Genomic DNA, 14,587 nt, shown 5'->3' on the forward strand with positions numbered 1-14,587 from the left:
TATCATTTAATCGATCCTTGATTAATTGTTAGTATCCCTAGTTCTAATAATTTTTGGATTAATCGATTATCAAAATAATTGTCTGTTGCAGCCCTAGAGACACTTGATGAGAAATTAATTAGACTTCACCTTTAGTCAAGTTTCTTGGCTGCAAAATTGTTTGTGTGTAATATCATTACTATCATCAGATAAACGGATTTAGTCTCTCTCTACTGGGACTACTAACCAAAAATGTAACATTTTCACAGACTGCGATGATGCACTTACAGTTATTAACATCTAAAATCTAGCAAAGTTTTCACACTGAAAACAAAACAATTCGCCTTTGGCTAAGCCACGCCCTAGCATGTAGATTGACCAATCACAGCGCAGCCAAGAACGAGCTCCCACAGAGGTCCGACACTTTTTCACAGTGCTCCATTGACTTTAACACAGGCGGATCATATTTTTGGTCTTGGCAGGCTATTACCGTCGTAGTTTTATCAAAAATATGGTTAAACGTTGTGTCATTTGTGACACAGATACGCGTTTCCCAGAGAGGTTGGAGGGGGGTGTCCGTTTTTTTTAGGAAAATACTGACAAGTGTCGTTTTTTGGATTAAACTGTGTGGACGTCCTCAGTCAGCGAAACCCCTCAGGGATCAACAAGCACACTTTTGTGTGCTCTATTTTAGCTTTTAACCTTACTGTGAAGTTATACTAGTTAGACAGTTTTATGCTTTTAGATTATGATTTCGGTTCTCTACCCTAATTGTTGATAACTAGCACACGCTGCTAATAAATACAACTTTATACTCGCGTAAGTTAGTCCGTTTGCTTTATAATAACGATTATAGAAGTGAATAGAGACCTACCCAGCTTTGCATGAACAGTGTTGCTCTTGATATTGTTAGTCCAGACTCCCAGCCTCCGTCTCCATTAGGATATGCAGTGGTTCATTTTTTGACTGTGACCGTAATGCTTTTGCCTCTATTAGGATCTTGTTGTTGCTTGCGTTTCACCGGTATGTCTTGAATATAGCCTTCGAACGCATACTGCAGCCACTTTTGCCTACTTCTATCGAACACTTTATTTGCTGCTTTATAAAAGTTTGATAAAATTTCAGCAGGAAGAGCCGTCACAGCATAAGCCATGTTGATACCAAACCAGGGCCCAGATGAAGTTGTCGGAGGTAGCAACATTAACTAAGGGGGGCGGGGCTTAGCCAAAGGTTAATTGATTGCTTTCAGCTAATTCACGCCTGCGCGATAGGTGGCGCTGACCGAGAATACATTTGTTCCTCGTGTAACGTGTATCTATCTCGTAGATTTTTCCCGTTTGGCTTTAAGCTCCGCTGCACGTTATACAACAGTAGCTGCTAGATTAAGATAAATAGTTTGGTACAACACATAAACCATCGAGTGCGTGTAAGTAATGGAAAATGGACCCGCAATGCTTCCTGGGTTAAAGTACACAGTCCCTTTGTCCGATTTTCAAATAACGTTACTTTTCTTCAAATCAAAGTTAGTAACGTTAGTGTTCTGATTCACCCCGTTTTTGATTGGTTTGGTTCATGGCTTATGAAGATTTTGTTGAAATCCCAATGGAAAAAATACTTTCGGAATCAAGTATCAACACCGCAGATGAAATGGGTGTCCACTCCACTGTTGAACTAGCAGGTGGCTAATCATGGTTGATCGACCGAAAACTTAAAATGTAATGATTCATATTCTATGTATTCAATATCATGATAAAACCTACCCCGATAAAAAGCATCTCACGGAAACAAAGCTCACGCATACATTTACACAACGGAACAGTCACCAAAACAATGCATATTTTAGGCCTAACGTTACTTCTCTCCCTCACAGCCCGAGAGCCTAGTCCTGTCAGAAATTAAATATGGCGCTACCCTGACTAAGGTCTATAGGTAGTAATATTAATATCGAATATATAAGTTCGCTTTAACAACTCGACCAGGAAAAAACAAAATCTTATTATAACTTTTAGGCATCTCTCTTACCTTTTGACCAACAGGTCTAGCAGCTCCTACTTCACTCGACGCAAATTGGCGGCTGCGCAGTAAAGGCGGGTTCCTCGTAGTTTAGCTTTGATCAAATTGGCGGTAAATCTTTGTATTTGTAAAATGTACACTGTCACTGATTTTATGTTTCTTACGTTTGGCGATCTCCTTCTGTAGATCTAGATACTAACTTAATTAATTTAACCTCCACGCACATTTTACCAGTGATGCGCCATGACGCAATGCTCTGACCTGTTACAGGACTAAGGTAGGCCTATTAGATTTTTATGAATGTAACAATAATTGATTTTTAAATACAGCAATGTCTTGTCTTCAGTGTTTTGATCATAAACAGTTTACAGTTTAAAATATCTGATGATTAAATGCTAATGGTGTACAGCCTGATGAATTGTTCTAATATCATAAGCTTTCATAAAGTAAAAGGATACAATGGAAAAAAAATAACAAGGCATGATTTAAAGAGGAATAAAACAAGACTGGATAATATTAATCTCACACATATTCATATTTTAATGATTTGCCTTGAATCTGTCCTGTGATAGTTTTGGGGAAAGTAGCCTAATAAAATAATGATGTAAGAATATTAATATTGGCTGGAATGTAGGCTACTAGGGATGCAACCATACCATTTTTTTCAGAATCGATCCGATCCGATACCAAACATTCTGAGTATCGACCGATACCAATACCAATCCGATACCAGCACAGTTTTTTCGTTTTAATCAAGTAGAATTTCTATAACTCTGGTGAACTGATAATCACTCTTTTGTGTGTTAAACACAATCTACTTAATACAGACAACTTCATTATAAAGAAAAACAACAAATAAAAAAAATATTATAAACTAGATTAGTGGATAATTCAGCAGTAAAATTTAGTCTAGAAAAATCACAAGTGCACAATAATTGTATTAAATCTGAACATGAAAAAACATTTAGTGGGGAACAAACTATGAGACAATAAGTGTAACACTAAATTTGGTAAAACGTTACACATTGCTCTTTGTATTGTTGTAAAAAACATGAATGAAAAACAAGATAACAAAAATCTTAAAGATTAATTATTATTTTATATAGCCTAGGCCTACTATAAAATTGAGACATGTTTTAAATGTATAGCACAGCTGTTTAATGAGGCAGCAACATATGATAGATAGGACAGAACTAGAAAGGCTATTAATAATCGTTCATTGCGTCACTGTATTATGATATGAAAGGCCCCAATACAGTGCGGCACGCAGCGCTTATGCGCATCGCGAGCGCAGAATGATGCGCTTGAAGCAACACAGCGCGCAGCGTTTCGAGTCCGCATTAAAAAGTTCAAATCACAAAGGAACGACATATTGATGCGTTGTGTATTAATATTAAACAGTATCAATCTATCTATGCAATAGTTTATTGAGCATTTTCTTTTAACAGTTTTAAATGTCAGTTACTGTGCGCGTGAAGAACAATTATAATGCTCTGACTCTACTCCAGTGTGAGAGACACCCGGTAGAAAGTAACATAATTAAGGTACAGCAATAAAGTCCAGCAAGATAAAGTTGTTTAAAGGGATAGTTCACTTTGAAATTAAATTTTGATATGTTTTAGCTTACCTGAAGTGCATCCAAGATGTAGGTGTCTTTGTCTCCACAGTAGTTTCAATTTTGATATTTTTAGGTCAAACCGTTGTTGTCTGTCAGTCATATAATGGAGGTCTATGGGTACAGACTCCAAGAGCATGCACAGAGACGTCCAAATTAAACAATTCCCCATCGTTAGTGCACATTGATGGCCTAAGACACGAAACGAGCGGTTTGTGTGAGAAAACGAACAGTATTTATATAGTTTTAATCTATTTCAAGCAACCACGTCCTAGTGATCTGTTTACTTAGTCTGCGCAAGCGCCGTAGGGCGCCGGAATGCTCCGGAAGTGCTCTCTCGCGTATGTACGTCACTCATTGTGTACACAGAGATTTCTGCAGTATTACCTTTCACTGAGAACATCTAAAGTTATTTAGACGGAAAAGAAATCGCAATGGAAGACGATTTTGAGACATCAACAGACAACATTGAATTTTTTTCACAACCGTATTTATTTTAGGGATGGCGAAAACTAATAAAATTCTTGACCGACCACCGAGCCTCATTAGCCGGTTGAAACCGGTTAACCGATTAGTTTAAAATATGCTACGCTATTTGAAATAACAGCCATTTCGAGCCGCGCCTGCAATTTCACAACTCTGTCGCATCTCTCCACCGCTCTGCCTCCCGCTCTCTCTCACACACACACACACACACACACACGGCGCCGGCGCCGCCCTTCCCCAACAGCGTGAAACATGAGTCCCGCAAACGCGGCGCCGAGGAGCTTGTATGTAATCGGCGGACAAATGGCTCCTTAGTTTCGAAATGGTTTGGGTACAAGGTGATCGCGTTGAAAATAAAGGCGTTTGTCTAGCATTAGAAGCTCATTTAAAACATTGCTCATTTCAGAAAATGACAGCTCCGAACCGAAGAGACGCCGCTTTAGTTTGAGGTAGTGCTAACAATAATAAAGAAAGATGATGATCATCATCACCTTATCTGTTACCACTGAAATGTAGATGTAATGTATTTTCATATTTAAGCGCTGTATCACACAAGTTGCAACTTACGTTACATCTGTCATTCTGTTTGGTGAAATGGTCCCACACACTACTATTTTCTGCACGCATCCTCCTGTCGTCTGCCCTGGCTGGCTCTAACCTCGAGTGTGTTGTAGCCTTTACTTTCTGCAAACCTTGTGAGCGCGCGATCCCAAACGCTGTGACCTCGCGCTGAATGTTTTTATTGGTTTATTAAGTACAAACGGGCGAGTTATGAAAGATTGAGTGAGAGGGATTTGTTCACTTCACACAAAAAGATATTGGAATGAGATGCTAACTGTAGTAGCGTTTAGTCCACTGTCTATAATAGACTAATTTAGAGATCACTTTTTTTTTTTTTTTAACCGACTGCTGAAAACTTTGATCGGTTAACTTTGATACGGTCAACCATCGGTCAAACGGTCATCGGTTAACATCCCTAATTTATTTGAACCAGAATATACAGATCAAGAACTGAGAGCACTTCCGGAGCATTCCAGCGCCCTACGGCGCTTGCGCAGACTAAGTAAACAGATCACAAGGACGTGGTTGCTTGAAATAGATTAAAACTATATAAATACTGTTCGTTTTCTCACACAAACCGCTCGTTTCGTGTCTTAGGCCATCAATGTGCACTAACGATGGGGAATTGTTTAATTTGGACGTCTCTGTGCATGCTCTTGGAGTCTGTACCCATAGACCTCCATTATATGACTGACAGACAACAACGGTTTGACCTAAAAATATCAAAATTGAAACTACTGTGGAGACAAAGACACCTACATCTTGGATGCACTTCAGGTAAGCTAAAACATATCAAAATTTAATTTCAAAGTGAACTATCCCTTTAATGCAAAACCATAGACCTTTATCTACAGATCAGGTATAATTATAGTAACATTGAATCATCTTGGAGAGAGTTTTTCATCGTGTTGACCGTCGTAACCGAACGCGACGCGCTGCTTGATGCTGAATGGAGAATGACTGACAGCCGCAGCGGAGGGAAAAGTGTACGTGATCTTGAATTTAATGACTTACTTAAATATTAATTTCTATCTCACATTAAACTATATAATGGCTTCAGAACGCTTATAATATAGTGCACGGCAGCTTTATGGTGCTTTATAATGTTTCTGTGCCTTTTGTGGGGCTTAACAATAGCACAGAATAGTCTTCGCACAATATCGGATTTGGATCGGCCTCATCTGACCGATAGCCTACCGGATCCGGCAAAAATGGCAGAATCGGAGCCGACATTAAATATCGGATCGGTGCGTGCATCCCTAGAATGTAGGCCTACCCACTAATTTGGGGCATACTGAGATGTAAGAAAGCAACAAGCTTTCTGACTGTTAGTGGTTGTGTAGTCTTTACAACAACCATTGTAGCATATTGGATAGTATCTAGAACACAGGTCTGTTTCACAGACAGGCTCAGATTAAACCAGGATTATGCCTTTGTTCAGTTATGGCATTTAATTCGCTTTTATAAATATGGCTTAGAAAAACATCACTGGTGTAAATCTTGAGACAAAACAATGACCATGACATTTTGACTGAGTTATATCATCATTACAAGTTGTTTTCAGTTAAGACAACGCAAACATGCATTTTGGTCTGGGACTAGGTTTAAGGCTTGCCTGTAAAACCAGGGGAAAGTCTTGTGTAACCAGACCCAGATCCGCTAGAGTTCTGCTTGTTCATGCCTCAAGCATTTAAAGCCACTAATCTACACACTTTAATTTTTCCTAAAGTACTTGCTTTTTCATCTCAGTATTTTGAAAGCACATCTTTGTTTCCAGGTGGAGTGAGGAACCCTGACTGCCGGAAATTGATTTATAGCCAGCCAATCAGAATGAAATGGGCAATTTTTGGAGGCTGAGACTAGATAAAACATACTGTACGTGAGAGATAAAAGGTATGGAGTAAAGCACTGTTTTTCATTTTGTTATCCAATAAGGAAACGGATTGTTATCCAATTTGCTGCTTATGTTTTTGTGTGTAAATAGTTTGTGCATTTTACATGCACATGTGGCTTACCATGTTTGTAGACAGTGCTGCTAAATACTCATAAACGTATAGCTTTTTAAGCACAACAAACACCATGTTGTTTGTATTAGGAGCTTGGCCTGATTATATGCGTCATACTCTGATTAGTTTTCCAGTGTGACGGCTCGGCCTTGGACCGACAGCTCTTGAGTATCCCAGGAGAGCCTCACCTAGTTAAGGAGGCTTATTAGATTTGTCCTATGAGAGGAACGGAGAGTAGCTGAAGAGAAACACGGCATATGGACATAGACTTGTGTCCTGCCTAATTACAGGCATTATCTAATTTGCTATTGTAAGGTACTGTTGTGCCATCTTCCATTTATTTAATTATGCTTTTCACATATTGGCATAGGGGCCATTTGGACAAAATTTCCATGCGGAGGGGGTTTTACACGGTTTTTAAAAAAATCGGTCTTTTCAGGAGTGTGCTGCAATTTGTCAAGCAATTAGCTACACTAATTAAATTTTTGTACCTCTAATCAAACGAATATGCTAAAACATTCTTGCTGCTGCCAGTCCGATGTCTGTTCACATTTAACTTGATGGTTTAAAAGAGGCTCCTACTCTGGCTCCCCTCTCCACTTAATCACCTCATTTGCATTTTATATTGGTAAATCAAATTAAGCACCCGTAGCTTTTAACTTGATTGACTGTGGCCAGGTCCACTCAGATGGGACTTTTTGCAGAAAATTAGACCAATTTTAATGTGTGCAGAGCCTAGTTCCCCGCATTCAGCAAATCACATTCACTCAGCTAATTAAAATGATTTTGCCCCCTTTATGTGTGTACGCTAGCATGCGCGTTTGCCAGAGGTTTTGATAGATTTGCCCACCTGGTGTTGTCCGTATCCTTTTCATGATTTTATGACAGAGAGTTGTCGTTTCATCTCCCAAAGGATGGGGCCTAGGCATCAAACGCAAAAAAATATATAAAAAAAATAAGTTGTGGCACTCAAGCCGCTTGCTGTGACTGCATTTCTATTATTTTAGGAATCAACAGTGAATGATCTAATCACTATTGGGAATTTTTATTCAGATAGAACATAATGTTTCTTTAGAACATCAAGCTATCGATTCAAAGGCACAAACAAAACTCATGAAAATGTAGTACCGGTACATTTAAAGTCAATTGAATTAAATCAATACAAACATTTTTTGCATACAAATAATGCATATTATTTTCTTGAATCACAACATTATTTTTAAAAAACACCACATATTTGTACATGGCCTCTACAAAAAAATCATGATGAAGGGAGGCTGTAATAAAAGAACAGGGAAAACGAGGAGAAGAGAAAGAGAGAGAGAGAGAGAGAGAGAGAGAGGGGGGTTGGAAAAATGATGTGTTGAGGGAATAATCCTGGGCAGGCGCAATGGATGCAGCTCTCGAGGACGAGGCCTTGTGCTGCTGCCCGCGTGCTCCCCGGGATGTGACAGTCAGCTTAATTGCAGCTTTTAGGATCATTACTGCTAGAATGTGAATGTCAAAATGGACAAGGCTCTCAGCCCCTTTGACAAACAAGCGCCTTCCATTTTGCAGCATGAGCAACCAAAGATATGGAATAAGAAAAAAAAACACACAATTCAATAATGTTTCTAGCCTAAGCAAGCTAAAAATTAATATTTTGTTCATGCACAAAAAAAAAAACATTGATCACACTAATGGAAGTATTCATTTTCATTGGATGGATTAAGACTGTACTCAAAAATGTACTAGATGTTTAGGCTAGTCCACAAGCTTTTTGTTTGTACGTTTTATTTTTATTTTGTTGATGCATGGGTTTTATATGTCTGACATTGTTGACTAAAGATATTTTAAGGTTTTAAAAAGGCTCTTATAAGCTAATTAGTTCATATGTTGTAATTTTTGACCTTTTTACATTAGTATACCAGAATTATCTTTAATCACTAATTGTTTTTTTTATATATATTAACTTCTATTTTTTATATTTTATATTTTAACATGGCTCATAAACCACATTTTGTAGCTTTTTATTGGCAACATACTATTACAATAGAGGAATCATTTGCTCGGGTAATTATTGCTTTTGTAGTACAAAAGCAGTCCTGTCAAACTAAAGTCTCTGAAATAATGTATAGCCCATATACTGTTGAGTATGCAATACATAGGTTGTTTTTCAGATGTAGAATTTTTTTTTTATGTAGAAATTCAGATGATAAACAAATACGAGTGAGTGATACGGTGTTTAGCCCATGCTTATCAGAGAACCCACTGCCCTCTACCCATCACATAAACTGAAGAGGGCTGGAATCAGTGTCTCTTGGTAATATGCATAATCGCTGAGGTGCCCATTCAGTGGTTTCCAGTCAAGCTTGTTTTTGTTTTTTTGTATGTTTGCAGAGTGTTTTTGACAGCAACTCATATCGAAAACTCGCCTATTGCATGTGACAAATGTCAATGTTCTCTAGATTTCTACAAGCTGGAGAGCACAGAGGCCAAGTGTGTTTTTGTATTGTGTTGTATGAGAGCAGCCATGATAGTCATAAACAAATCAAAAATGAATGCGTGGATGAGGTAACACATTGTTTTGTGTGTGCGTGTGTTTGTATATTTAGAGTTGGACTGTTCACAAGTAGATCTTGCATTCTAAAAAGATGCATCAACAACAGCTTTTTTCACCAGTACCGTATTTACTGAAGGCCGGAATACACATCATGACTTAAAATCAGAACAGATTTTAAAACGCTTGGCGACTTTGTAAATAGCTACAGAGGGAAAACTGAGATTATACATTAAACAACCTTAAACGACGATCACACACTGCCAGACTTTCAAGACGTTCCAAACACAACAAACTCGTTCAGAAAAGTGTCACATGGCAAGGAGACGCATTGCAATTGAAAATATGACATCCTCTGACTGGATGGATTCATTGTCTGAAGCTACAAATTTAAAGTCTCCGCCCATCGTACACTATTCCATTTTTCTGTGAAAAATGCCAACTCTGTCTGGCCAAATTCTGCAAACTGACTCTGTCTTTCAGCAACTATTTTTGACCCATCCAGACTGAAAATCTGTACCAAAGTTGTGTAGTGTATTCCAGGCTGTGTACTGCGAGAGGCCCTTCAGCTCTTCATTTCAAGAGCATTTTCCAAACCTTCCACAACACTTTCTTAGTCAGATTACTGAAACATACTACTCCCTAGGAACTAGCCAATGTGGGCATAATCTTTTTTTGTGCGCTATCAAGGAACCAAACTGCTCAATTCCCCAAGTAGTGCTTCTGGAGTGCAACGGTGCAATGATTCTGAGGCAATGTGCAGCTGAAGGGGTGTAGGTTAAAAGGAGGTGTCTTTTGGTTGGGTCTAAATGGTCCATATGTAAAGCTGTTTGCGATGTTAAGTTGCCCTTTGTGTGGGCGTCTGCAAAGCAAATAAATAACGTCCCATAATTTGCAGCATGGCAACACGTCGCGTGGGGAATGTGCAGGTGAATCATTTGCATTCGAGATGCCCGTCCGACGTAGTCGTTAATCTCTTTCATGTGCACTCGTAAAGGTGCCAGTGTGATGGAGTCAAGGCAGAGCGGCTTATTGGTGGACAGGTTAAATACTAGGACACCCATGACATGCCTGCTTTCCCACACTGGACCTTGAACCGGGCCGTCTTACAGATTCTCCACGTCATTATTAGGAAGCACATTATCATGTCACAGGGAAAGCAGTTTGTCCTATTAGTGCCTTAATTAGTTGTGGCATCTCTGTTTAGATGTCTGGAATGTGTAGCTCTTAATTAGTTCATTACACCCGCAATGGTTAGAGTTTACCGATTGAGTTAACCCCCACTGTGTTAAACAGGCAGGTCTGCTATTCATTATGATGGGTGTATGCACTGGTTAAATCATGTTGTGTTGATTGTTATTGGTAAACAATGATGTATATAAATAATGGCTCTTTTGACACACGGCAAGACTTTTTTGACGCATGCTCTGGTATTGTTTAGCTCTAAATGCTTCTCTTGTGACATTGCCCTTGTTGCCTAACAGAAATATTGATGGGATGATTATTTGGGATAATTTATATGGATCCTCCAGGAAGATGAGGGGTTGTATTCTGTTATCGAGTCACATTTTCTGTATCATTGGACAATTATCCTTCATTGAAAAATCTGTCTCTGCACTTTTGCCTTGTAGCCTAATATTTTTTGGTCCTTTTCCTCCCAGGGAGAATCAGTATTAGATTCAATATAAACACTCATAATGGGGGTAGTAGAGGATAGTGCAATCTCCAACATAATGCTGGTGTGCGAGACCCCTCACACTCTGACAGCTTGAGCAGCCTCATGGAAATATTTCTTTTGAAGACAAATGACGGCAAACGCCTCCAGAATATCTCGCATCTGAACCCTATAGTCTTTACAACCTAATATGCCTCTTATTCTCTTAAAGATATTGAAAACATAGTGTATCAAGTCAGTTTGCGCACACTCACAAATCATTTTTAAAATGTTCCAGGATTGTTTTACGTTTAAATTTCGATTTTGTGAAGTTGAGATGTGAAGCTTGTGGGAATCGGTTAAGAAGAAACATTCCATATTTAACATAGTCATACCTAGCTTGGGGTAAGTGAGTTGATTTAATAAGCTGATAATTTATTAAACTTTAAAATTGTATAATAAAAACAAATACAAATCAAATAAAAAAATGTTTTTACCTGCACATCATGTAACCATTAATTGACAATTAATTGAACTTGTGAATATGTTGTTCAGTTATTGAAATATTAACGTAAAACTCTAACATAATAGTTTAGTTCAAAGGGGTTCAGGTGACAAAAAAGTTTGCCGATCCTTGAATTAGTGTTATGAGTTGAGACGGTAAAAATATAGATAGGTAGACAGATAAAACCATTGATTGAACGATTGATTGAAGGATTTTCTCCCTGAGAAATTATGCATCAATGCTTATGAAAGCAAAAGGCAGCAAATTATATATGCAGTATTTTAATTAGTTGTCTTAAAAGAAAGACAACAATGCAGCTTTTGTAAGGAAGTGAGTCATTAAATATACATTGCGTCTGTATATAAATTATGCTCTCGCTGGAAAGACTGTAAGGTTAGAAGACACGGTTATTTCAGTTTTAAAACGGCGCGATCACAGAGACTGCACCTCCACGAGACACTGTCGCCCTGCATCATATTCTGATTATTCTCAAGCGGGTGAGACAGGATAGCAATTGACGGAACTGATAGTAAAAGAGGGCATCGGACAGTACGTGGAGAGATAAGACTGATTGTGTGTTTTCAGACATCCTCACCTGTGAGGCCCAGGGGCCCCTCTCTTCTATTGAGAGTCACTCATAGACCTTTCTCTCCTCTTGGGGCCTCCTGATCAGTATAAGCATAATAATCAGACTCAAATTGGCTGTGAGGGGGAAAAAAGGGAGACTATTGAGTCACAAAGCATTAGTGCATGGCTGTCCCAGTCGACTGCTTCCATGAACAAATGATTAAGGTGTACTCTTTATACATTTTTTATAAGTGCTATCTCTGTTGGATATCAGCCAAGCAGGTCCAAGTAGAATTGGGTCTTTCCACTGCTTTTAAAACAGACGTTATATAGTCGACTTATAGGCCTCCAATTACTCATGTGATTTTTTTTTTTCTTTTTTTTTTTTCTGAAAAGCCATCCCATTGGATTTCTAAGGAAGCATAGTGTTTTGTCTCCTGTTAAAGAGACTGACACCGGAGCAACGTGACTCTTGTCATTGTGGGCTTTATCGGTGATCTTTCTCTGGATGTGAAGGGCTTTGCCCTGCCACCTGTTCAGGCCTTCAACTTCTCTGAAGCTGCATATCATGATTTCTCATCAAAACTGCTTTCGGACATGAGATTTATAATGCCATTGCCGTGGTATCATTTATCCTAATGATTTATGACTTGCATACAGTTATTTGTAGAATTGAAGTCAAATATCAAGTGGATAGATCTAATAATACTGTAGGTTTAAATATTGATCATTTGTTTTTTGTGCATGTTTTATTTAAGTGGCTATTAGATAATGCTTAGTGTGTCATTTTTATTTTCCTACAACTACTATTAAAATCAAAGAAAGCAGAATGCTACTTGCTGGAAGGACCTTGTGAAGTAATCCCAGAAGGTGTTCTTTGGTTGAGTTTCAAACATATACTTTATAACAGAATTCAAGGCACTTATTCACATCATGCCTAATCAAAATAGAAACATTAAAAATAGCTACAACACTGCACACTGATGCATTTCGGCCTTCAGCCAAAAGAACCATAACAGAGGGACCTATAATATAATATACCATTATAATATAATATACCATTACTGGGGGAACTATAATATTGTTACCCATTATAAAGAAGAAGAATACTATTAATACTAGTATTAATATGAAATCAAATTAATAATATTCTATTATACTTTATAATTGGTACAATATTATAGGTTCCCCTGCCATGGTTCTTTTAGTTTCTCCCAACACTACAGAGTAACTAATTACATCTACAGCTGCGACTCATTTTGTACCTGACACACTCTGAGGAAGGCTGAAGGACGAAATGCATTCTGTTGTGATTAGCCATGACGTCAGTAAAGGCTTTATAACTTTTTTCGACCAAAAGAAGTGCCTTGGAATCTGATCTAAAGTAATTGTGGTAACACTTTACAATAAGGTTCATTTATTAAACATTATTTAATGTATTAACTACACTGTAAAAAATAATCCAGTGGCTTAGTAAATTTCACAAAAATAAAGAGCTAAATTAACTTAATAAAATCTTTTGAAATCATTTAAATGATTTTTTGAGTGGATCAGGTTAAAAAAAATAATTAAAAATCCAACAGGTAATTTCTCTAAAATTTACATATATTATTTAAGTTTATTTAATGAAAATAAATAAGTATTTAACAAACTAATTATATTTGTAATATACCCTTAATATTTCTGGTGAATTCTAATAGAAATATTTGATAATTATTTACTTGTACTGATCTGTTTTAGAAACTAAAATTATTAAGTATTTCCTACCAATTTTCCTAAATAAAGTTCCATCTTAATAAACGACAGTAATATTTCGCGGCTTTAGTGATCACGTGTGCAACTCCGCAGAAAACAAAGGCAATCTGCTTTCCTCAGACAGCAACGACTAGCCACACTCCTCGCAACTCTGCTCTGTTAGCGAGCGTAAGTCAGCGAACTTTATTAAAAAGTTATTAGTTATTAAGCATTTCCTATAACAATTGTTTTTTACGTCATCTTGAAAAGTTTAACAAGTTTCGCGGCTTAATCGAAGCCACCTGAAGGACGGCTTTCCTCAGCAACGAGGCCCGCACTCCTCGCATATCCTGGTATGTAATTTAGCCAGCTATGTTTGTAATACTTAATTCAGAAGTGAATTATTTAGGATTTCCTAACAATTGTTGTTGTATTTTGCATCATCTTAAAAAGTTTAACAGGTTTTGCCGCCTAAGAAAGAGGCACCTTTCACTGAAGGACTGCTTTCCTCAGCAACGACGTCAACAGCATTCCTCGAATATCCTGTAAGTAGTCAGTTTATAACTATGTATATTTGCAATACTTTATTCAAAAGTTGATTAAACGTTGACCGTGAGTACGTGTACAAAATTTATTAATATTACACTTTCATTTAAAGCTCACTTTAAAACACCATCGAGTATTTGTATCATATTCCGGTCGCGGTTTAAAATGGTTTCAAGTCAAAAAAAGATTTTGAAATATGTCATTTTTAGCATTTTATATGAAGCTATGAGCTATGCTAAACCCTTACCTTTATTTTTTATTCATATAAAAATACCCCGAATTGCACGAAAAGAACACACAAAACACATATACCGTAAAACTTCAAATAATAGCCCGGGCTTTTATTTTCCCAAATCGCCGAACTGCACCGGCTTGTATAGAT

At 37.7% G+C, this 14,587-nt stretch overlaps 1 protein-coding gene and 1 long non-coding RNA gene across 11 annotated transcripts in view; one reads left to right on the plus strand and one right to left on the minus strand.

Annotated features, from left to right (window-relative positions):
- Nucleotides 1-2,138, minus strand: part of fsta (follistatin a) — a 131,369-nt gene extending 129,231 nt beyond the window's left edge. For 5 of the 9 annotated variants that reach the window (XM_079607578.1, XM_079607585.1, XM_079607586.1 and 2 more), the window contains exon 1: nucleotides 2,002-2,138. The gene's annotated coding sequence lies outside the window, so the exon portion shown is untranslated. The remainder of the gene's footprint in view (nucleotides 1-2,001) is intronic. The other 4 variants (XM_079607581.1, XM_079607587.1, XM_079607579.1 and 1 more) reach the window with 4 other exon arrangements.
- LOC306995732 overlaps nucleotides 2,133-14,587 on the plus strand; it is a 73,504-nt gene continuing 61,049 nt past the window's right edge. For both annotated transcript variants that reach the window (XR_013796924.1, XR_013796925.1), the window contains exons 1-2: nucleotides 2,133-2,269; nucleotides 6,432-6,547. This is a non-coding gene — a long non-coding RNA (uncharacterized lncRNA). The remainder of the gene's footprint in view (nucleotides 2,270-6,431; nucleotides 6,548-14,587) is intronic.

The sequence above is a fragment of the Phoxinus phoxinus genome (assembly GCF_949152265.1).
Source record: "Phoxinus phoxinus genome assembly, chromosome: 3".
NCBI classification, from domain to species: domain Eukaryota; kingdom Metazoa; phylum Chordata; class Actinopteri; order Cypriniformes; family Leuciscidae; genus Phoxinus; species Phoxinus phoxinus.